General features: G+C 46.1%; 1 long non-coding RNA gene across 1 annotated transcript in view; it reads right to left on the bottom strand.

Annotated features, from left to right (window-relative positions):
- Positions 1 to 6,226: 6,226 nt before the first annotated feature.
- LOC138293526 (uncharacterized) overlaps positions 6,227 to 22,658 on the bottom strand; it is a 36,056-nt gene continuing 19,624 nt past the window's right edge. Inside the window, exon 2 of the long non-coding RNA XR_011203031.1 lies at positions 6,227 to 8,549. This is a non-coding gene — a long non-coding RNA (uncharacterized lncRNA). The remainder of the gene's footprint in view (positions 8,550 to 22,658) is intronic.

Raw genomic sequence — 22,658 nt, 5'->3', positions numbered from 1 at the left:
TGTCATTTGGAGGCACCGGAATCTTGCCTTCAGGAGGCCGAATGTGCGTTCGATCACCCTCCTAGTTCGCCCATGTGCCTCATTGTAGCGTTTCTCTGCCCTTGTCCTGGGATTCCTCACTGGGGTCAGTAGCCATGACAGGTTGGGGTAACCAGAGTCACCTGCAAATATCGAGGGACAACTGTTAGACACACACTAACCCTTAGGGACAACCCCATACCCAGACACCTATTCACACTGTATTGGGTCCTTGGCCTCACCTATTAACCACACACGGTGCCTCTGGAGTTGCCCCATCACATAAGGGATGCTGCTATTCCTCAAAATGTAAGCGTCATGCACTGAGCCAGGAAACTTGGCATTCACATGGGAGATGTACTGGTCTGCCAAACACACCATCTGCACATTCATCGAATGGTAGCTCTTCCGGTTTCTGTACACCTGTTCACTCCTGCGTGGGGGTACTAATTCCACATGTGTCCCATCAATGGCACCAATGATGTCGGGGATATGTCCCAGGGCATAGAAGTCACCTTTCACTGTGGGCAAATCCTCCACCTGAGGGAAAACGATGTATCTGCGCATGTGTTTCAGCAGGGCAGACAACACTCTGGACAACACATTAGAGAACATTGGCTGGGACATCCCTGATGCAATGGCCACTATTGTTTGAAAGGAACCACTTGCCAGGAAATGGAGTACTGACAGGACCTGCACTAGAGGGGGTATCCCTGTGGGATGGCGGATAGCTGACATCAGGTCTGGCACCAACTGGGCACACAGTTCCTGGATTGTTGCACGATCAAGTCTGTATGTGACTATGATGTGTCTCTCTTCCATTGTCGACAGGTCCACCAGGGGTCTGTACATCAGAGGATGCTGCCATCTCATAACCTGCCCCAGCAGACATGCCCTATGGAGGAGAACAGCGAGCAGAGAGTCAGCCAACACTGAGGTATCACAAAATGTAATTTGCAGAAAGTTATTCATCCGCAATGTGCCTGTAACTGTGTGTATTCCAGGCCTAGATAGGTGTGACGCAGTTATTATTAATGCCATGTGGCCCCCTGAAATGGCGGCTGCCTGACCTGTAAGGTGGGACAAGGAGATATGAGGTAACTGCGCTGGCGTTCTACACCGTCGTGGTGGGCGGTCGAAGACCGGGGCGCAATTTAGCATTGGTTAACATTGGGCCCTGTGGGTCCGAGGAGCCAATGACGATGTACGCCAGCGGTGACGGTACTCACCGCCGCGGTCGTGACTGCCATTTTCTGTCTGTTCACTCACTTGATACCTGACCTTCAACAGGAGAGGACCTACACTGCAAGTGCTGCTGTGACCTGTGTCTGGAAGCGACGATGGCTCATGTGTCTGGGAAAAGGGCCCCTGCCTTCACTTCGGAGGAGTTGGAGAAACTAGTGGATGGGGTCCTCCCCCAGTACACGCAACTGTACGGTCCTACAGACAAACAGGTGAGTACACTGTAAGCATGCTGAATGGGCAATGCCTGCTTTGAGTGGTGTGGCTGGAAGATACATGGGGGGGGCTGAGGCCTACATGTGCGGATGGTGAGTGTATGTGGGTCATGGCATGGGTGGGAACTGGTGGGCAATGAGTATGATGGTTCGGACGGGTGAGTAATGTCCTTTTCCCCTGTACCATTCCTCTAGGTCAGCGCCCACCAGAAGAAGGCTATTTGGCGTGCCATCGCCAAGGACGTCCGGAACCTGGGGATCTACCACAGACAGAGCACCCACTGCCGTAAAAGATGGGAGGACCTGTGCCGCTGGAGCAAGAAGACGGAGGAGGCCCAGCTGGGGATGGCCTCCCAACGTGGGAGGGGTGCCCGTTGCACCATGACCCCCCTGATGTTCCGGATCCTGGCAGTGGCCTATCCGGAGTTGGATGGGCACTTGAGGGCATCACAGCAGCCACAAGGGGGTGAGTACACTCTCATTCTGCTGACTCTGCGCGCATTACGAGGTGTCTGGGCGGGGGAGGAGGGCAGTGGGTTCCCCTAGGCCAGGGCGATCTTGATAGGCAAGGTCCCTTGTGAGGCAGGCTATGTGGCACCCCAATCCCACTAGTGGTAAGAGCCATCTACACCTAGCCAGGCTCCTGTGTCTTCCAGGTGTGCAGCAATTGGTCTTAGGCTTCGTACCCCATGGGCATGTGAAAAATCTAGGAAATATAAGTGCATGGCGTATTGCAGAGGGCTGCTCACTGTCTGTTGTGTCCGCCAACGGTAGTGGTGTTACATGCACTGAACATGTCTTTCTTCTGTCTTCCCCCCCCCCTTTTTGTGGTCTCCCTGTTCTTGTGTGCAATAGCATCATCAGGCGGAGGAGCATTGGCACCGGAGCAGGAGGGAGCTGCATCCCACTTGGCCCTGGAGGATGAAGCTGCGGAGTCTGAAGCCACCAGTGGGACGGAGGGCGAAGGGAGCGCCACAGCGGGGACAGGAGCAAAGACCAGCAACAGCGACTCCTCCTCTGATGGGAGCTACCTTGCGGTGGCGGGCCCCTCTGTGCCCACCGCATCAACAGGTACAGCCGCCACCCCCCCTCCCAGCACCGCCCTCCCAGCAGCCCCTCAGCGTCTGTCCCTTGCCCGCTCACCCAGGAGGGTGGGCATCCCCTTCGCCCCAGGCACCTCAGGCCCTCCCCCAGTCAGCCCTGCTGCCCTCAGTGAGGAGGCTATTGACCTCCTGAGATCCCTCACTGTTGGGCAGTCTACCATTCTGAATGCCAGCCAGGGTTTTGAGAGGCATTTGCAACAAACAAATGCATACCTGGAGGGCATTCATTCTGGCCAGACAGCCCAACAGAGAGCATTTTAGGCTCTGGCCTCAGCACTGATGGCAGCCATTGTCCCTGTGTCCAGCCTCCCCCTCCAACCTCCTCCACCCAGACCCAATCCCCTGTACCTCAGCCTATCCCAAGCACACCATCCGACCAGCATGCACACACATCAACACACAAGAGTGGCTCAGGCAAACATAAGCACCACACATCCCACAGGCACTCACACAAGCAACATACCCATGCACACATACCAACATCCACTTCCTCCACTGTGTCCCCCTCCTCCACGTCTCCCTCCTCCCTCCCAGTCTCGTCTCCACTCACACCTGCATGCACTACATCCTCAGCCACTACCTCCATCACCAGCACGCCCGTCACCACACACCGCTCACGTGCAATCACCACCCCTACTACCATTCACACATCCCCAGTGTGTCTGTGAGCCCTCCTCCCAAAGTACACAAACGCAGGCACACACCCACCCAAAAGCCATCCACCTCACAACACCCTCCAGCCCATGCACCTTCACCCAAATTCAGCAGACATACACCTCCTACAACCACTACCTCGTCCTCCACTCCCAATCCCCCTCCATCTACCCGTCCCAGTGTGTCTAAAAAACTTTTCCTGGCTAACATTGACCTCTTCCCTACACCCCCCCGTCCTTCCCCTAGCGCCAGGCTTTCCAGGTCCCAGCTCAGCACCTCAGCCATCACATCCCCAGGCACAGTGGTGCCAGCAACTGCGGGGTCATGGAGTGCGCCAACCATCCGGGCTGCCAGTGAGCCACGTAGCGAGGGCAAGGACATTCCGCCACCTACCAAGGTGAAAAAGGTGGCCACATCCCGGAGGGAGAAGCCGAAACCACCAGCCACCAAGGGGTCAGCGAAAACAAAAGGGGATAGTGGCAAGACAACTGCGCCACCATCAAAGGTGGGAAAGGGCCAAAAACAGAAGGGCAGGTCAGGAGAGGGCATGGTGGCACAGACTGAGGGACCAGTGTCACACCTTCTGTCCACGTCCACGTCAACCTGTACAGCGGCGAACACCGCCACCTGCACCGCCTCCGGCACGTCTACAGCCGCTGCGACAGTCCCCAGCTTCTTCCCCGGTGGGCAGCCGTCCGATGCTGCAGGAGACATCCTGCTTTCTCCCTCAGCAGGTGCTGACATATGCCCCGCTGCCACAGACCCCGCCGCCAGCACCGCCACGACAGACCCCGCCGCCAGCACTGCCACGACAGATCCAGCCGCCAGCACCTCCACCACAGACACCGCCGCCAGCACCGCCACGACAGACACCGCCGCAGGCACCACCAGCGGCCCCGTGATGTCCACCGTGACATGCCTACCATCCCCAGTGGTCAGTCGTCCGAGGCTGGTGGTGAGTTCCAGGACCCTAGGCAGCTTCCATGATGCATTACTGTCATCACTGTTGGCACCTGCAGGTGGAATGCGAAGCCGCAGCAGTGTGGGGTATGTCGCTGCCTCCATGGCGTATCATGCTACCTGTACCTCGCCAATGTCATGCCACGCACACCCAGGTGAGTGTATCGTACCGGCCACACTGCACGTGGAGTACTCTGGGCACCAGGCCCCCTCCAGAACCAGTGGAGAATGACATCCACTTGAGAGACTGTGGCTTTGCACTCCCCAGGATAAAGCAGTGGGCAAACAACCCACTGGAGAGACTTGAGATACTGTGGCTTTGCACTCCCCAGGATAAAGCAGTGGGCAAACCACCCACTGGAGAGAGTTGAGAGACTGTGGCTTTGCACTCCCCAGGATAAGGCAGTGGGCAAACCACCCACTGGAGAGACTTGAGAAACTGTGGCTTTGCACTCCCCAGAGTAAAGCAGTGGGCAAACCACCCACTTGAGAAACTTGAGAGACTGTGGCTTTGCACTCCCCAGGATAAAGCAGTGGGCATACCACCCACTGGAGAGACTTGAGAGACTGTGGCTTTGCATTCCCCAGGACCAAGCAGCGGGCAAACCACCCACTGGAGAGACTTGGGCAAACCACCCACTGGAGAGACTTGAGAGACTGTGGCTTTGCACTCCCCAGGATACAGCAATGCACATGGAGCCCCCTCGTGCAGCAGTGGCGTTGTGCGTTCATCTGGCTGAGGTGCCCACCCCTTTACTCCCCCTGAGGTGCCTGTTTCATTTCGATCTGATGCCCCTCCAGTGTTCTCTCTGTTTCCAGTCAGGTATCTAGTGTGGGCTTCGCCCATGCATTTAGGGCCCAGTGGTCCACAGACAATGATTGGTGCACTATCCGTACTTGTGCAGTTGGTGTACAGAATTATATTTACTGGATTTTTAACTTTGATAGTGAGATTGCACATGATTACATTCGTTCAAATCATTTCCTTTTGTCCTTGCGTTCTTCCAGGGGGGTGGGGGGGCTGTATGTGTACTGTTGCTGCATGTATTTGTGTGTATGGTGTTGTGGGTGAGGGTGGGGGTGTTGCGTGTTGCGTGTGTGTGTCACTCTCTTTTCCTTCCTTCCTCCCCTGTGTTGTAGGTGCAGTACTCACCGTGGTCGTCGCCGCCGTCTTTGGTGCTCCTGATAGAAGAGAAGGAAGACCAGCATCGGCAGTATCTGCAATTCGGGCTCCATGGCATCCTGGTTCCTCGTGGGGTGTGGAGAGGTGAGTGTTTTCCCTTCTGTGTACTGTTTCCGCCGTGTTTTTGTTCACGTTGGTTCCGCCCCGGAAAATGTGGCGGATAGGCATCTTGTGATAGGGTGGGCGGTACATTGTCTTCCGCCTGTCTGTTGGCGGTTACCGCCGCGGTGTTTGTTTCTACCGCCGTGGGGGTCGGAGTGTTAAAGTGGCTGTCTATGTTGGCGGTTTTCCACCATGGTCATGATTAAAAAAAAATTCCGCCGGACTGTTTGCGGTATTATCGCCGCTTTAACACCGACCGCCAGGGTTGTAATGAGGGCCTCATTCTCCAAATTGATAGCAGCAATGAGACAGGTTTCATAGCGCTCATCACTCACAACTTGCACACTATTACTATTGGATAGAAACCTAGACAAATAATTACCTCTAACATTTTTTACAACTGGTTAAATAAGAAATAGCAAAATTATACTTTAACAGTTTTGTGTAAAACAGAGCAATGCAACGTGTGTGGTCTTTAATTTTGTGACCTCACAGACTAGTTAATAAAGGATTATGATCAGTTATTAGCATTACCTTGCTGCCTCATACATACAAGTGAAACTTTTGTCCTACCAACACACTACCAACTCCTTCTCAATTACAGAAAAATGGTTCTCAGCACCGCTCAAAATATGCAAAGCATGTCCTAATATGTTCTCAACTCCATCCTTTATTCGTGTCAACACTGCACCAAGACCTACATTGCTAGCATCAACTATGATGGTGCATTGTAAATTTGAATCATAAGGTTTAATGATCCTTGCAGAAGATTTATTCAGATAAGAATGTACAGAGACCGCATTGCAGCTTTCACAGATAAGAGCCCTGTAGCCAACTGAATCATTTTAATTCAAATCCCAACACATCAAACTTCCAAGAAGTCGACATGACATCAGAATCCATCATGACATCACACAGAAAACCATCATCAACATAATAATCAAGTAACAAGAATTGGCAATGCCAATAGGTCTGGCTTATAAATGAAAGTGCCTATTCAGTCGCTGGAGAGTTTAGACACTCAACAAGCCATCATACATACACTCTGGGCCTCTTTACGAACCTGGTGGTCTGATGACTGCCAGGTTCGCGGTGGCAGTCGGACCGCCACTAATGCGGTGGTCTGAGCACCATATTATGACCGCTGCAGTAGCGCTGCGGTCAAACTGCCAGCACTGACAGATTATGACTACAGGATGGCCTGGCGGTGCTGGCGGTCCTAATCCACCAAGACAGAGCTGCAAGCTCCGCCATGAAAAGGCTGGTGGAAATGGGGTGCAAGGGGCACGGGCAGTGCAGGGCCCCCCCTGGCCAGCACTGTTGCAATGTTCACTGTTTGCAGACAGTGAACATTGCGACGGTTGCTTGTGCACCCTACGTACTACAGCGTTGCCGCCGGCTCAGTTACGAGCTGGAGACAATGCTGTAGGCTGTTTCCCGCTGGGCCCACGGGAAACTCGTAATGGGCCCGGCAGGGAGGCTGCCACTCTGGCGGCAACCTACCCGTTGGGACTTCGGCAGACGGGTTTTCCGTCCGCTGAAGGCATAATAAGGCCCTCTGTCTCTCATAATTGCATTCATGCATCCATTCATCCACAAATTCACTCCTTTTTGCATTCATCCACTTAGTCATCTACACTGATATAGACACACACAAAATCAACTCTTATATGCAAGATAAATTAAAAGAAAAAAAGAAATCAAATGGTGAGCATATGCTTGGATAAAAAAGAATAAAATAAAAATATAACCAGCCGTCTGCCATATTGCAATGGTGTTGTACATACCCTATCATTGTTGAAAAATTCAAACATTGAAACCATGTTTAGAAGCAACGTGTTAGCCATCTTGGAAAAGTAAAATAATGGAACACAGTGCAAAATACCATACCAATTCTAGGTTAATCACTCAATAAACATCATTCTGGATGGTCATATTAGAATGGTATTGTGCTTAGTGTATCATTGTTAAACCTATGAAAGATGGACAACATCCTTTTGTCAATGCTAAAACTGTGATTCCATATGTACATACCACAAAATGAGGAGTTCTTTAATTTTGCACAAGGAACTGAATATTTAACAACTTTCAAAATAGAGATACTTTTTGTATTTCCTAAATAGGATTCACAATTTGTGAATCATTATTTGCATGCACAAAGCATCTGCAAGTTGTGAATCTGTGCAAAAAAGACAAATATCAAGTTACTATCAAGTGGAAGTAGGTGTGACCAGGTGTAAGGGGGAGATGGCTATTTGCTGGCTGAGTGGCTATATATAATTTCACAACCCCCACTGCACCTTATTAGTTATGGGCTTTGTGCATCTTACAGGAGACAGTGCCTATGCCATTTGCCCTTGGACCATGACTGCATATTTTCAGCCAAGGCCTGCGAGAGAAAGATGCTATAATACTGCCCACACAGCAATCAGGACTGTAATTGAAAGAGCATCTGGGATTTTGAAGGGACGATTCAGATTTCTTCATAAAAGGGGGTGGGGGTGGAGGGGTGGCTTTGGAGTATACACCAGAGACTGCTTGTAAAATTACAGCTGTGCACGCCATTCTGCATAATAACACAATGCAAAGGGGGTTACTAGAGGATATTGTTGACGAGGAACCTGATGGCGATGAAGGGCCCCCTCCTAATCAACACACATATTTCCAAGATAATTTACATTTCGTGGACGGAAGAGACCATGGAACAGAAATCACAAATAATTATTCTTGACATAAGGTACTTTTTGCAAAACATGAATGAAGACCTTAGCAAACGTTTGAGTTAACATATTTGTTTGCTGTTACTTCACAGATATTTCACATTTTTGAGCAAAATATTAAATGAACAACAATAAAATGTCAATTTTACATTATAGCATTTCTATACACACTTATGTCAACATAATGTGTTGCTTACTTTCTATACAAAATACAGAAAGTCAATGTGTCACAAAAACAGTAGCAATATGGTTAGTTGACAAGTTGATCGATTCAGCAGCTGGTGATATGAAATCGTCTGGTTCCGGCTGTCTCTTCAAGAGTACCATCTCTGACAGTGTTGTTTGATGTTTTCTTGATGGAAAAAAATAAGAATAAAAATATTTATTGAAATATATTCTACACATATTAACAAGTTAAACATTTTAAGCATCTTACTGATATATTTATGTTTTGATCTTAATTAACATTTTAGTATCTATATCATTACATTTTTTTTAAACCTAATTGCATCTTTTCATTTAAAAAAATGACTTACATTTTTGACCTCATGCCCCACAATCCATTTTAATTGTATTACATTAATTTAAATATATAAATACACACACACACACTTGCATGTGTGTGTGTATATAATATATATTTAGTGGCCTCAAGAACACTGAGGCCCTCATTACGAGTCTGGTGGTCCTAGCACTTTTGCTGTGCCGGCAGTCTTAATCTGCCAGGAGGAATTACGAGTCCCTACTCCGCCGGATTTCACATGGCAATTGCACCGCCACGTAAAAGCTGGCAGCGACGGGGTGCCGGGGGGCCCCATGAGGGCCCCGGCACTGCCCATGCACTTGGCATGGCAGTGCAGGAGCCCCCATGGACAGCCCCTTCACACATTTCACTGTCTGCTTAGCAGTCAGTGAAAAGTGTGACGGGTGCTGCTGCAGCCAACGCTCCGCAACATTGCAGCCGGCTCGATTACAAGCTAGCGTCAATGCTGTGGGCTGTTTCCCGCTGACCCAGCGGGAAACTCATAATAGGGGCTGCGGGAAGGAGACCGAACTGGCGGTCTCCTGAATGCATAAGTTTGGCGGGCAGCATTTTCCGCCTGCCAAATTCATAATGAAGGCCAGAGTGAAGCTTTGCCAAATAAATTCTTGTTTTCGGCCACGCCTTCCTCAACTAAGATTCCTAGTTCCACATTACTGAACGTTCTCTTTCTCTTTCTGCTGTCATCCTGAAAACACTCCAGACCTTAAATTTTAATGTAATATAAATGTCACCAACAGCTCTATCATAAACTTCATTCCTTTGCTCTCTCCACAAACAGTGTGGCCCCTCCTTTCTGTATTGCTGATGTAGAGAATTTGCATTAGTGATTTCTTAATTTGTGAATGCGAATATTAACAATTCATAATCGCTCTCGGGTATTTTTTTGTATATTCCAAATAAGCAACTGCCAATTGCGAATCGTCATTAATTGCAATTTCCATTTTTTTATTTGGATTTTTTTACACGAGGCCCAATGTTTCTAAATGTGGCGGCCATCTTTGGAACAGTAATACAATGACACTCTATGGCCAATACCATTTCAAGACGCTGTCAGGTTTAGACGCAGTAGCAGCACTGGTTGTGGCACACAGCAGGTGTAATGAGCTACAAGTGAGAGACACAGTAGCGCTAGGAAAAAAACACAAACAAAATAAGAAAAAAAGGAAAGAAATAAAAGAGGATCTATAAAAGGAGACTATGGAAAACCAAAGGACTGGAATCCAGCCCTGGCAGCGAAGAGCACTCATGTTCAAAGGGATGTGCACATATGATCAGGAAAGATTTTGCCAATCACAGGGCAAAATAGCCAATTGCCTGAGCCAATTGCCTGAAGTGGGCTGACCAGTTGCCCTATGATGTACTCTGTTGTGGGCGGGAGCACAGTGTGAATGATACTCTAACAACCTAATGGAGAAAAGAGCTGACTCATATCCCCTCTGTGTTGTATATATGTATGTATGTATGCCTATGTTTATGGCTTGCTTGGATTACAGGAGTCTGGCAGACATCTAAAGCTGCCCGAGCTTCCTAAAGCGGTCTAGCAAGGATTATCACAGTGAAATCTTCAACCCCCAGGGTTTATCAGGGACCGTGACTAGTACCATAACCCTTGCTTACTACAGTAATGTGTGATATTTCATGTAATAAAACACCTTTCTACAGGCCTTAATAGAGTAAAATGCAATTCACCATTAAAGACCTATGGCTTTAGTATATGATTTTGCAATAAATAGGTTAGTGCTTGGCCATTTTACTTTTTGCGATAACTTTTCAAAATAAACAGATCAAACCTATGACACCTGACAACATTTCTCACAATGAACCTATGAGGCCTATAGCCTTTATCAAAGCTTGTTCTCATAAACAACTCAGGCCTACTGTAGAACACATTGGTGTTCCCACAATACAAATGTTTGGTAGATATTCAAAAAAATTACAAATATGTACAAATTTACAGATGTCAAAGCAATATATAACCCTCTCTTAAGAGAGGAATGTGAAAGTGTAAATCTTCCACCCCTAGGATTTGTCAAAATGGGAAACCAACACCAAAAACATTACCTACTACAGTAATCTCTGCAGTAATCTATGCAGTTGCATCTCTTGGGTGTAACTGGGGGGGGGGGGGCGGCGCGCAGACAGGTTTGCGGGGGGAATTAATAAAGTAAAATACAAATAAAAAATAATTACACTTACCTCCTCAGTTGCTGCGGCGCGCTGCTCCTCTACCTCGACGTCGCTGTAGGAACAGGCTCCCAGCCTGCCCTCCGCCAATCCTGATGCTGCTTAGACAGCATCAGGATTGGCTGGGAGCACCCGGCCAGGGCAATCCCAGGCAGACCGGGAGCCTGGGCAGTCTCTTGCTGGGCTGGAGACAGACTATTGCTCATGTGTGACATGCGCTCTGAGGGGAGTGCACAGTGCACTCCCCTCGTCCAGGTCATCCCACAAGGCCCCGCCTCTTTCACAAGAAAAGGATAGTAAACATGGTTTATTATCCTTTCCTTTTGAAAGGATTTGCAGCGGTTGCTGCAGGTGGGGGCGACGCTCCTCCGCCCTAGCGGAGGAGCCACCACTGAATCTATGTGAATTAATGTAACACAATGTCAGTTTACTTGCATTAGCACGTTGTAATAATAATCCACCTAGAAAGGCCTATTGGCTTTAAAATACGCCTTTCGAATTAAATACGTATGGCTTACTGCCTGTGTCATACACTTTTACCATAAACAGATCAGACCCATAGCCTTACTTACTGGCTTGCCATCATAAACATCTCAGTCCCGCTGTAATGAGCATAAACATTCCCACAAGGCACCCTTTTGTAGCGGAAGCAAACAACCGCTGGCCAATCAGACTGCATATTTGTCAGTGTATGAGGAATTCCCTAGTTTATCCTTTGCACAGTGTAAAGTTCTTATTTATGCTTCAAATGATATCCCCCCTTTTATAGGAGCAGAATGCGTAACCACCCGAAACAATGTGCTAAAAGTATTTTTAGGCTGAATTAAAATACAATTGTAATAAAAATGATTCAGTCGCAGATAAATTTTGAGGGGCATACTTGCCTATTTCCGCTCTAAAGTCCCCCCCACCCGTCTACCAACACTTCATCCCCAACACTTGTAGTAAAAATGATGGGAATTACTCAGAAATACCGGCAAGGTCGAAACACGTCTGTGCGATTGTTTTTGTGATTATGTGATTAAAAAGTTTGGATAATACAGGTCATGGACTGTAGTCAATCTGCTTGTTCTGGATAACTCTGGGGGGAGGCCGGTCATTCCCGATACTGCACCAGTTGGAGAGCGGGCCCATTCCTGTTGACGATTGCATTGCTGGGGGATTTTTTTTTTTATATATATGTACAAATATATATATATATATATATATATATATATATATATATATATATATATATATATATATATAGCACTACTCCTCACTCCCACAGTAACAGCACCAGCCACCCTCATGGCAATATCAGCTTTGAAGACTCCCAGCCACGGGGACCACCACCTCCCCGGGGCTACACTGATGTATGAGAAGGGGGGGGGCACGTTCCCTCCCCTGACTCCTCTAGTGACCACCACCCTCTGGGGCAAATATTTAAAAAAAGAAAGGGGGTCCAGTTGGGACCCCCAAGCACTGGGGACCACCACCACCCGGGCTGTGTCCTCGTTGGAGGGAGGCCACTCGGCCCCCTCTATGAGCCACTGATGGCTCTGGCGACCACCACCCCCAGGGCCGGCTCCTGTTATGTCCCAAGGTGCCCACCTCCGGTACTTAGCTTCAGGTTTTGACAGTGAAACCTGTAAAACAGGTCCTCCTGTCAAAATCCAAAGATTTCATCTCTGTTCCATGCACGGATACAAGGGACAGAGATGAAATTTTCAGCAAGCACGGAGCTGCTGTCAAAGCAGCTCCATGCGCAATGCCACCATGAGGGAAACCTTAAGGCTTCCCCGTGGTGCCAGGTAGCCAATAAGGGCTTTTTATTAAAATATGATAAATAAATAAATCAGGAGGGACCGATGGGAAGCCTTTGAGTGTTCCCTCGCGGTCTCAGATAGCCCATAAAGCGCTGGGAACGTGTCCAGCTGGACTCATTTCCCTTTTTTTTGTTAATGAAAATAAATTATTACATTTTTTCAAATAATAAATACATTTTTATTGTAAATTGTACACAAATATCTTAGTCTAAGCATATCAGACATCAAAGCCTGAAAAAATGATATCTCTCTCCCTCTCATTTCCTTTCTCTCTTTCAATCAGTTTCTCTCACTAACACACCCACTCAGACACTTACGCACCCACTCACAGATCCACTCAGACGCTCACGTACCCACTCAGACCCTCACGCACCCACTCACAGACACACTCAGACAGTAAGGCACCCACTCACACACCGACTCAGACTGTCACATACCCACTCACAGACCCACTGACACCTTCATGCACCCACTCACAGACCCGCGAACACACTGACGCACCCACTAAAACACTGATGTATGCACTTTCACAGCCAGACAGCCAATCTGACAGCCACTCTCACCCCCAGATACACCTTGCACACCTATTCTGACACCCAGAGAGACTGCGGACAACTCACGCTGCACATGACCAAAGGGCAATGTGCAGCATGGGGTTGGGTGGTTAGGGAGGTTGGCCGCAGGGTCTGGCTGAATGCTTGATTTTATTCCGCAGATTGTGCTTTTGGTTATTTGGTGTAAAAAGGTAAAATAAATTTGTACATGTGAGGCTATGGATCCGTTGCAGCGTTTTGCAGCGTGGTGAATTCACGAATGCGCACGCCAACAGGAATGCTGTGATTGGATGGCTGCACCCTGAGCAGAAAGTTGCAGCTGCCATTTTATCTTATGTGACACGGTCCTCGGAGCTGAAAATAAATTTGTGAAGTGGCATATGGGGTGAGGGTGGAGGTACTCTGACCAACGGGGTGTGATATATGGGGTCTTTAAGGGTCAAAATATGCCCTTAAAAATGTTTTTTCACACCACACAATATTCATGGATATGTTGCAATGATCAGCGTGGCCCCCATGTATCGTCGCAACAAATATGCGAATAACTGTGAATTAAAAAAAAAAACATTCTCAGACCCATTCATACTCTACATCATTCATTCATAGAAACACACACTCACGCACTCACTGACCTAGTCACACCCTCATGCACTCACTCACAGACTCACTCAAACACTGATGCCCCACTTACAGACCCACTCAGACACTGACACACCCACTCACATATGAACTCAGATGTCACACATTCACTAAAAGACCCACACAGACCCCCACACGCCGCTAACTCTCACACCCAGACTGAATTTCTCACACCCACTTTCAAACCCACAGACACCCTCTCACTCCTATTCTCACACCCAGAGAGACAGACCCTGCAGCCAACTCCAGGTGCAGGGTTGGGTGGTTATGGGAGTTGGCAGTAAGGCCTGGCCGCAGGTAAAAAAAACATAGAAATTCACTGAAAAAAACAAAGGTTACAAGGACGTTATAGTTAGGAAATTTAATTTAAATAAACATAAAAATGTCCTTAAAAAAAGGTTACAGGGACTTTATAGTAAGGTTCTGAATGTCCTCATACAAAACTTTAGAAATTCAGCAGTTATAGCTAAAGTTATTTCAAGTATCTATAACTCACGCCCTAAGGTAACTATAACTCGTGCCCTAAGGTAACTATAACTCGTGCATTTGTCATGCACTGCTAATTACCCCAGATATTACAGCACTCATGACAACTTCTATAACATTATTAAAAAATTAAATGAAGCATTAGCAGTCAAATTAATGAAGAAGATATTGTGCTTGGCGGGGGCGTAATTTATAGTTACCTTAGGGCGCAAGATATAGTTACTTGAAATAACTCTAACTGCTCAATTTTTATGGTTTTGTATGAGTAATTTCAGAACCTAACTATAACGTCCCTGTAACCTTTGTTTTTTTCCGTGAATTTCTATGGTTTTTTAATGTGAAGTAATTGTAATTACTATACGTTATTCCAACCACCGGCCAAGCCCTTATAACCACCCAACTCCGTGCCACGCATGTCCTTTGGCCGTGCGCAGCACAGGTTGGCCACAGGGCCTGTTTCTGTCAGTGGATCTGTGAGTGGGTGCATGAGTGTTTGAGTGGGTCTGAAAGTGGCTGTGTGAGTCTGAGTGGGTGCAAGAGTGCCTGAGTGGGTGTATGAGTGGGCGCATAAATCTCTGAGTGCCTGTATGAGTAAATTAATTTGTGTATGAATGAGTCTGTGGTTTTTCTTTCAAGTTTTTTCTCATTTGCGGATATTTTGTGAAAATTTGTGAATATTCCAAATATCATGCATGTTGACACATAAATGTGCCCATAAAACAAACCTATATCACACTCATGGGGTCAGGGTACCTTCATGCTGACCCCTTATGTCAATTTTAATTAGGATTTTCACCTCTGGGGACCATGTCCCGTGGAATAATATGACGGCCTCAACTTTCTAGTCAGATTGCGGTCAGCCAATTACAGCACTTCTTTTTGCATGTGCATTTGTGAAAATTCGTTTTTCATGAATAATTCACGAAATAATCACGGAGACGCCACGGCCAGAGATACACAAATTTGTTTTCTCTTTAATTTCCCAAAAACGACTGATTGGATTTACATCAAATGAACGAAAGCGTAAACTGCATACCAAAAGCTAGCTTTCTGCCAAATGTGGTGTAATTCCGGTCAGCGGTTTGGGCTGTAGTCGTGTCTAAAGGTCCCATGGGAATGACCATGAGAAACGCAACCCTTTCCTCGGCCCCCACTTGACGGATCACCCCGAAACGTTCTGTGCGCAACAAGAATCACTGCAACACTTTTTTTGGAAAACTTTGAGAAGATTTGTCAAACGGCGCCAAAGATATAGGCATGTATTTATTTTTTTCTTTGGGTGTGGATTTTCAAATTTCTGGAATTTTCAGAGAGTACCAGAATACTCCTTAATAACATCCATGAAGGAGTTTCCACACGTGTAATTGTACCCAGTTGCTTGAGGTTAGAAACAAAAGGAATAGAAAATATTTAACTTTTTATAGCTGGTCCCTAGAACAAAAGCAAGACCAGATGACTCGTCAATAAAAACAGGCTCTCAAGGAACAGATATTTGTAATTGACACAATAAGCAACAGATGTTTTCGATGGTGTGTGCTGAAGTTATTTCAGGTAGAAAACCTGATGTATGGGTGAAGAATTCTCAGCCTGACATGAATTATTGTTTTTTATTGACTTTGGCCTCAAGCAAGACCGTCTGCAGGTATGACTCATGTGTTTTCCGTATCACTGCCAGGCCAGTTGCTCTGTGGGAGACGGCTCCCGCCATATTCTGCTGAGAGGCGTGACACTCACACGTAAAACGTGCCACTGCCTGAAAGATCGAGGAAAGATTATTAGGGTGGAGTGGAGAACCAGATTATCAGACATATGACTATCCCTCAAAAACGTCAGCAGAAGGGACCTTATGGTTCCATGCAAAATCTATCAACGACTGAAATGTACCCGACAGGGTGAGCAACACAGTCATAACTCCCCCAAAAGGCACAGCCCACGGTCTCATTTTCATCGCCGAGTGTAAAAGGTGGAAGATCTCACAGCCCTTCTTACCAGTGACGAGCATAATCTGGGCACAGCTTCTGGTCTTTGGCCAGGACTGTGGTCAACACGCCTGCCCTAGAGGTGTCTTCGTACCGCATCTGGCTGCGCACAGTTTGCTGTATTTTTGGAGGTGATTTATGGTTTGGGTATTTTTGGAAGTAATTTATAGTTTGGTTGCTCATCGAAACTGGCAAATTTCAGTAACATCTCATCATATGACGTTTTGAGAGGTTTTTTTTTAAATAACTGTTATTTGTGTTCTGAGCATGTCCCCATATTTTCACAACCTCTGCCCAATCAGGCTGCACCTTAGCCAGTGTGGGAGGTATTCCCTAGATGATCCTTTGCACAGACAGTGTAACGTTCGTATTTCTGCTTCAGAGGGCAACCCTTCCGAAGGGGCAAAATTCATAACTACCCGAAACAATCTGATAGAAAATATTGTGAGGCCGAATTAAAATACCATTGCAATAATAATGTTTCAGCCTGAGGTAGATTTGAGGGCATACAGACCTGTTAGTTTTGTAATTAAATAACTTTGCCCCTAGTTGAAGCAAGAAACTTTAGTGCACTGCAAGAGTCGAGCGCAGGATGTGGCCTTTGACCACACCCGTTGTCGCGTCATTCGATTCCCCAGCACATTTTGGTGTGCCTCCCTTACCCCTCCACTTCCTCACTTACCCCTCCACTTCCTTACCCCTTCACTTCCTCCCTTACCCCTTCACTTCCTCCCTTACCCTTCACCTCCTCCCTTAACCCTCCACTTCCTTACCCTTCACCTCCTCCCTTAACCCTCCACTTCCTTACACTTTCACTTCCTCCCTTAACCCTCCACTTCCTTACCCCTTCACTTCCTCCCTTACTCCTAAACTTCCTTACACCTTCACTTCCTCCCTTACCTCTCCACTTCCTTACCCATTCACTTCCTCCCTTACCCCTCCACTTCCTAACCCCTTCACTTCCTCCCTTACCCCTCCACATCCTCCCTTATCCCTCCACTTCCTTACCCCCTTCACTTCCTCCCTTAACCCTTCACTTCCTTACCCCATCACTTCCTCCCTTACCCCTCCACTTCCTTACCCCTTCACTTCCTCCCTTAGCCCTCCACTTCCTTACCCCTTCACTTCCTCCCTTACCCCTCCACTTCCTCCCTTACCCCTCCACCTCCTCCCTTATCCCTCCACTTCCTTACCCCTTCACTTCCTCCCTTATCCCTCTACTTCCTCCCTTACCCCTCCACTTCCTTACCCCTCCACTTCCTTACCCCTTCACCTCCTCCCTTATCCCTCCACTTCCTTACCCCTTCACTTCCTCCCTTATCACTCGGCTTCCTCCCTTACCCCTCCACTTCCTTACCCCTTCACTACCTCCCTTAACCCTTCACTTCCTTACCCTTTCACTTCCTCCCTTAACCCTCCACTTCCTTACCCCTTCACTTCCTCCCTTAACCGTCCACTTCCTTACCCCTTCACTTCCTCCCTTACCCCTCCACTTCCTCCCTTACCCCTTCACCTCCTCCCTTAACCCTCCACTTCCTTACCCCTTCACTTCCTCCCCTAACCCTCCACTTCCTTACCCCTCCACTTCCTCCCTTACCCCTTCACTTCGTCCTGCAATTAATTTTTTTATGTGTCGCATTTATGAATTGTTCTCAAAACGCCTGCAATGCGTAAAGGCAGACGGATAAAAATGTTCAACCAGTGAGTCTCTGGCTAGCCTCTCACTGCAAACACGATTGCAAAAACAGGTACCTAAAATCAATTCTTTAACTGGCAGTTCTCAAAATATTCTAGATCCTAACAGTCCAAAGTTTAAAAAAAAGATTAACCCTTGAGAGGCACCCAACCCCTTTTTTTTGCAAATTTCTCAAAAAGACCCTGTTCTGACTATTGGACAACCAGCATGTCAGATTTGGTGTAGAGCAAGATTTCCTATAGGGCTTAAAATTTAACCCACCATCCCAAATAAGTTTGCACCCCCTAAGCCCTCCCCCTCCCCCCCCCCCCCCCCCCTTTGACTGTTCTGCACACCTTTTACCATAAAATAATTACACTGGACCTCAGAAAAATACTCGGTTACTTCCTACCAAACTGAGAACCTGGTGCACTTCATTTTTTCCTATGGAAAGTATAAATGAACCATAACGCTACAACCCCAGTACCATACTCTGTACAACACACATTCATATTAGTGACAATTTCCTGCCTCGATAGAAAGGCTCATAAAACAATTCGCAGGAAACCCCATTTTCCATCGATAATACGTTTCACCCATTACCTATTTGTTCTAAGCAGTGGAAAAATAGTACAAAATTCAGGCCTCTATCCTGGTAAATTTAAAGCAAATTAGCCAAGGAGTAAAAAGTTATAATAGGTTAAGTGTTTTTTTTTTTTTTTTTTGCTTTTTACATGGCGATCCCCAAGGACCACTTTAATTGTGAATAAAAAAACAACTAAATGAAAATATACCAGGTATTTTGCCTCCATTTGGTGCTTTGGTTGGTTTGGTGCACTTTCAGTCAGCTGATTTTCAGACATAAAAAAAACAAAGCAGTCATTGAGCGTGCACTGGGTATTTTTTTATTGCTCGCAAACAGTGGGGGAAATGGGTAAACAAAAATTGTCTTTCTGATTGTCTGAATGTTCCCAGTGTTGAACAACGTCGCAGAATGTGGTTGGTGGAATCCCTCTAATATTAGAGAGCAGCCGTATAGTTTCTAACAACTTTGTTAGCAAACATTAATATAATAACAATTCAAAGCAGGGAAAGTATATAATTGGGTGCCTAACCGTTAAAAAAGCATAGCAATGCCAATAGGTCTGGCTTATGAATGAAATGCCTTTTGTGCCATTGATAGGTTTGCGTACTCAATAAGTAATCACAAATGCAATCTATCACTCATCTTTGCACTAATGCACCCATTCATTCATACACTGACTCATTCGTACATTTGTACCCGATGACACAACCACAATAAAACATACACTAACTCAACAACATATGCAAGATAAATAAAAAAAAACTACCAGTAGAAAAAAGAACATGCTGCCATCCAAACACAACAGGACTATGCTTTCAACAACAAAACTAAACATAGCAGTGGGTGTCCGCCTTCCAGTGGTATTCCAGATGTTGGCAGTCTTAGAATGGTAAGACAAGTATACACCATGGGAAACTGCATTCCATTATGGGCACCTAGTTTAAAGGACATGGCCATTTGGGATGGGGTGCACTGCAGATGACATTAGTGCAAGAAAGCAGCATGTTAACACTTTAACACTGTAATATCCTCTTAGGAAAATTTAAAATAAAAAGAGGACGAGCAAAGAAATGAAAGAGAAACTATAAAACAAGGAAATTGAAAACAAAATGACTGGCCAACCAGCCCGGACACTGAAGAGCACGTTTTGTCAAATAGATGTGCACATATGAACAGAAAGTGCTGTTATTCACAGGGCAAGTGAATCAGACTGAGGAGGACAGAACCATTACCCCCACACAGTACGCTGTCATGAATGGAAGCACAGTGTAAATGGCAGTCAAGCAGACCAAAAGTATAAGAGGGCTGGCCGAAAAGCCCTCTATGGATCTATATGTATGTATATATATATATATATATATATATATATATATTTATATATATATATATATATATATATATATATATATAAATATATATATATATATATATATATATATATATAAATATATATTACCTATTGCCATTTGCCAGTAGATAGTTATAGTTAGGACCATGTTTCCATTGAAAAAGTGTTTTTTGACTTGCCTATATCTTTGGCAACGTTTGACGAATCATCACATTTTTTTTTTTTTTAAAGCGTTCTGGTGATTCTTGTTGCACACAGAAAGTTTTGGGGTGATCCATTAACCGGGGGCCGAGAAAAAAGAGGGAGGGTCAAAAAACATGCATATCCCATGTTGATTCCCATGGCAGTAAGGTAGGTTTCATTACACATATTACGCTTTTGTATATTTGATGTAAATCCGTTCATTAATTTTTGAGAAATTAGAGGGAAATTAAATTTGTATATGTAGGGCCACAAATCCACTGAGATGCTTTCACAGCGATCGCGGCGTATTCACGAATGCATGTGCCAGCAGGAATGCTGTGATTGGCTGACCGCAACCTTAGCAGAAACTTGCGGCCCACATTTTAGGTAACGGGACAGGGTCCCCGGGGCTGCAAAGTAAAATGAGATGTGGCATAAGGGGTCAGGGTGGATATACCTTGAACCTAGGGATGTGATATAAGGGTCTTTAAGACTCAATTTATGCCCTTATTTTTTTTCATTTTGCGCGATATTCGCGAATATGTCACAATGCTCAGCGCGGCCCCCCTTGTAACGTCGCAACAAATTCACGAATATCAGCCATTAAACCCACTCACAGCTCCATTCAGACCCTCATGCACCGACTCACAGACCCACTCGGACTCTCACACACCCATTCACAGACCCACACAGACAATGATGCACCCACTCACAGACCCAGTAAGACACTGATGCACCCAGTCTCACACCCAGACACTCTCACATCCACTCTCACACCCAGATATATCCTCTCACACCTATTATCACACCCAAAGAGACAGATTGCGGCCACCTCCCACCATGCATGGTCAAAGGCCATGCGCAGCATGTGGTTTTGTGGTTAGGGGGGTTGGCCGCAGCGTCTGGCCACAGGCCAGGCCCTGCAGCCAACCTCCACTGTGCATGGCCTTTGGCCATGCGCGGCATGGATTTGGGTCATAATTGGGGTTGGGTGCAGGGCCTGGCCACAGGCCAGGCCCTGTGTCCAACCACCATTGTGCACAGCCAAAGGCCCTGCACAGCGTGAGGTTGGGTGGTTACAGGTTTGCTGTAGTGCATGGCAAACCTCTGCTCCACACGGCCAAAGACCATGCATGACGGTGATGGTTGGATAATGAAAATTACTTTACTTTAAAAAAAGATAGACATTCACTGAAAAAACAAAGGTTTCAGGGACATTATAGTTAGGAAATAGATTTTTTTTTAAATGAAATTCACTTAAAAACACAAAGGCTACAGGGATGCTATAGTTAAGCTCAAACTTAAAATGTAAAAAAACATAGAAATTCATCTGTTATAGTTAGAATTATCTCAAGTAACTATAACTTGTGCCCTAGGCAGTGCTTAATTTGAGCCGGTGGTTTCCAGTGTGGGGCACACGCATTTATTTTTGAGAGCCGGCACTCATGTTTCTGCCTGAAGCACTCACTGCAAGCAAAAAACACATATGGGAAAGGCGGAGGAAGAGAAAAACAAAAAGCGTCAAAAACGGAGAGAGCAGAAAGCTGCTAGAGTGAGCTGAAGGGGCAGGGAGTGGCTGTAAATGAATTAAAGAGGCCAGAGGTGGCTTCAGAATTATGCTGCCTCAGTATTCCGTGCTTGCAGCAGCCCCGTGTTTCAGAGGAGGACTTTGGGCACTGGCATGTTTGGATTTACAACTGAAGCACTGGCCCTAAGGTAACTATAACTCACACCCTTGCATGCACTGCTAATTACCCCACAAATTAGAGCACTCATGACATCTCTGATAACATCATTGATAATATCAATGCAATACTTACAGTAACATTTTTGACAAAAAAACTGTGCATGGCAGGGCACGAGTTATAGTTACTTGAGATAACTAACGATAACTTGTGAATTTCTGTGGTTATGTAAGTTTCAAATGCGAGCCTCACTCTAATGTCCCTGTAACCTTTGATTTTTTAGGTGTATATATATATATATGTTTTTAATGTTTCTTCATTACAAGATTGTGTTCCAAAAACATTCTAGCAAAAGTTATTACAGGGCATCTCTTGTAGCCAAATGGTCTGTTAAAGGTAATAACCAACACCAAAATCCTCCCCCACAAGGGAAATCTGAGGAATTTCATGTACCAAAATACATGACTGCAGGCTTCAACAATGTGCAACAATACCCCACCCTTGAAGGTCGTTTGGCATTAAAAGTATATAAAGTGTATAAAGCAAGTCTACTGACTTTGACATAGATTTTCATAATAAATAGATCAGACACACAACATCTGAAACACGTTTTCCTATTTTCCTAATGAACCACTGGGGCATATGGCTGTTATCATTGGTTTGTCACTATAACCAACCGAGGTCAGCTGAATTAAACTTAAGCTTTCCCACAAGGCAACAATAAGGCACATTAATAAAATTACAAAACTGTACAAAATTATACTTGCAAAAGCACAGTACTATTTTGCTC

The sequence above is a fragment of the Pleurodeles waltl genome, chromosome 4_2 (genome assembly GCF_031143425.1).
Source record: "Pleurodeles waltl isolate 20211129_DDA chromosome 4_2, aPleWal1.hap1.20221129, whole genome shotgun sequence".
NCBI lineage: Eukaryota > Metazoa > Chordata > Amphibia > Caudata > Salamandridae > Pleurodeles > Pleurodeles waltl.
This window is presented reverse-complemented; position numbering and strand designations above follow the sequence as displayed.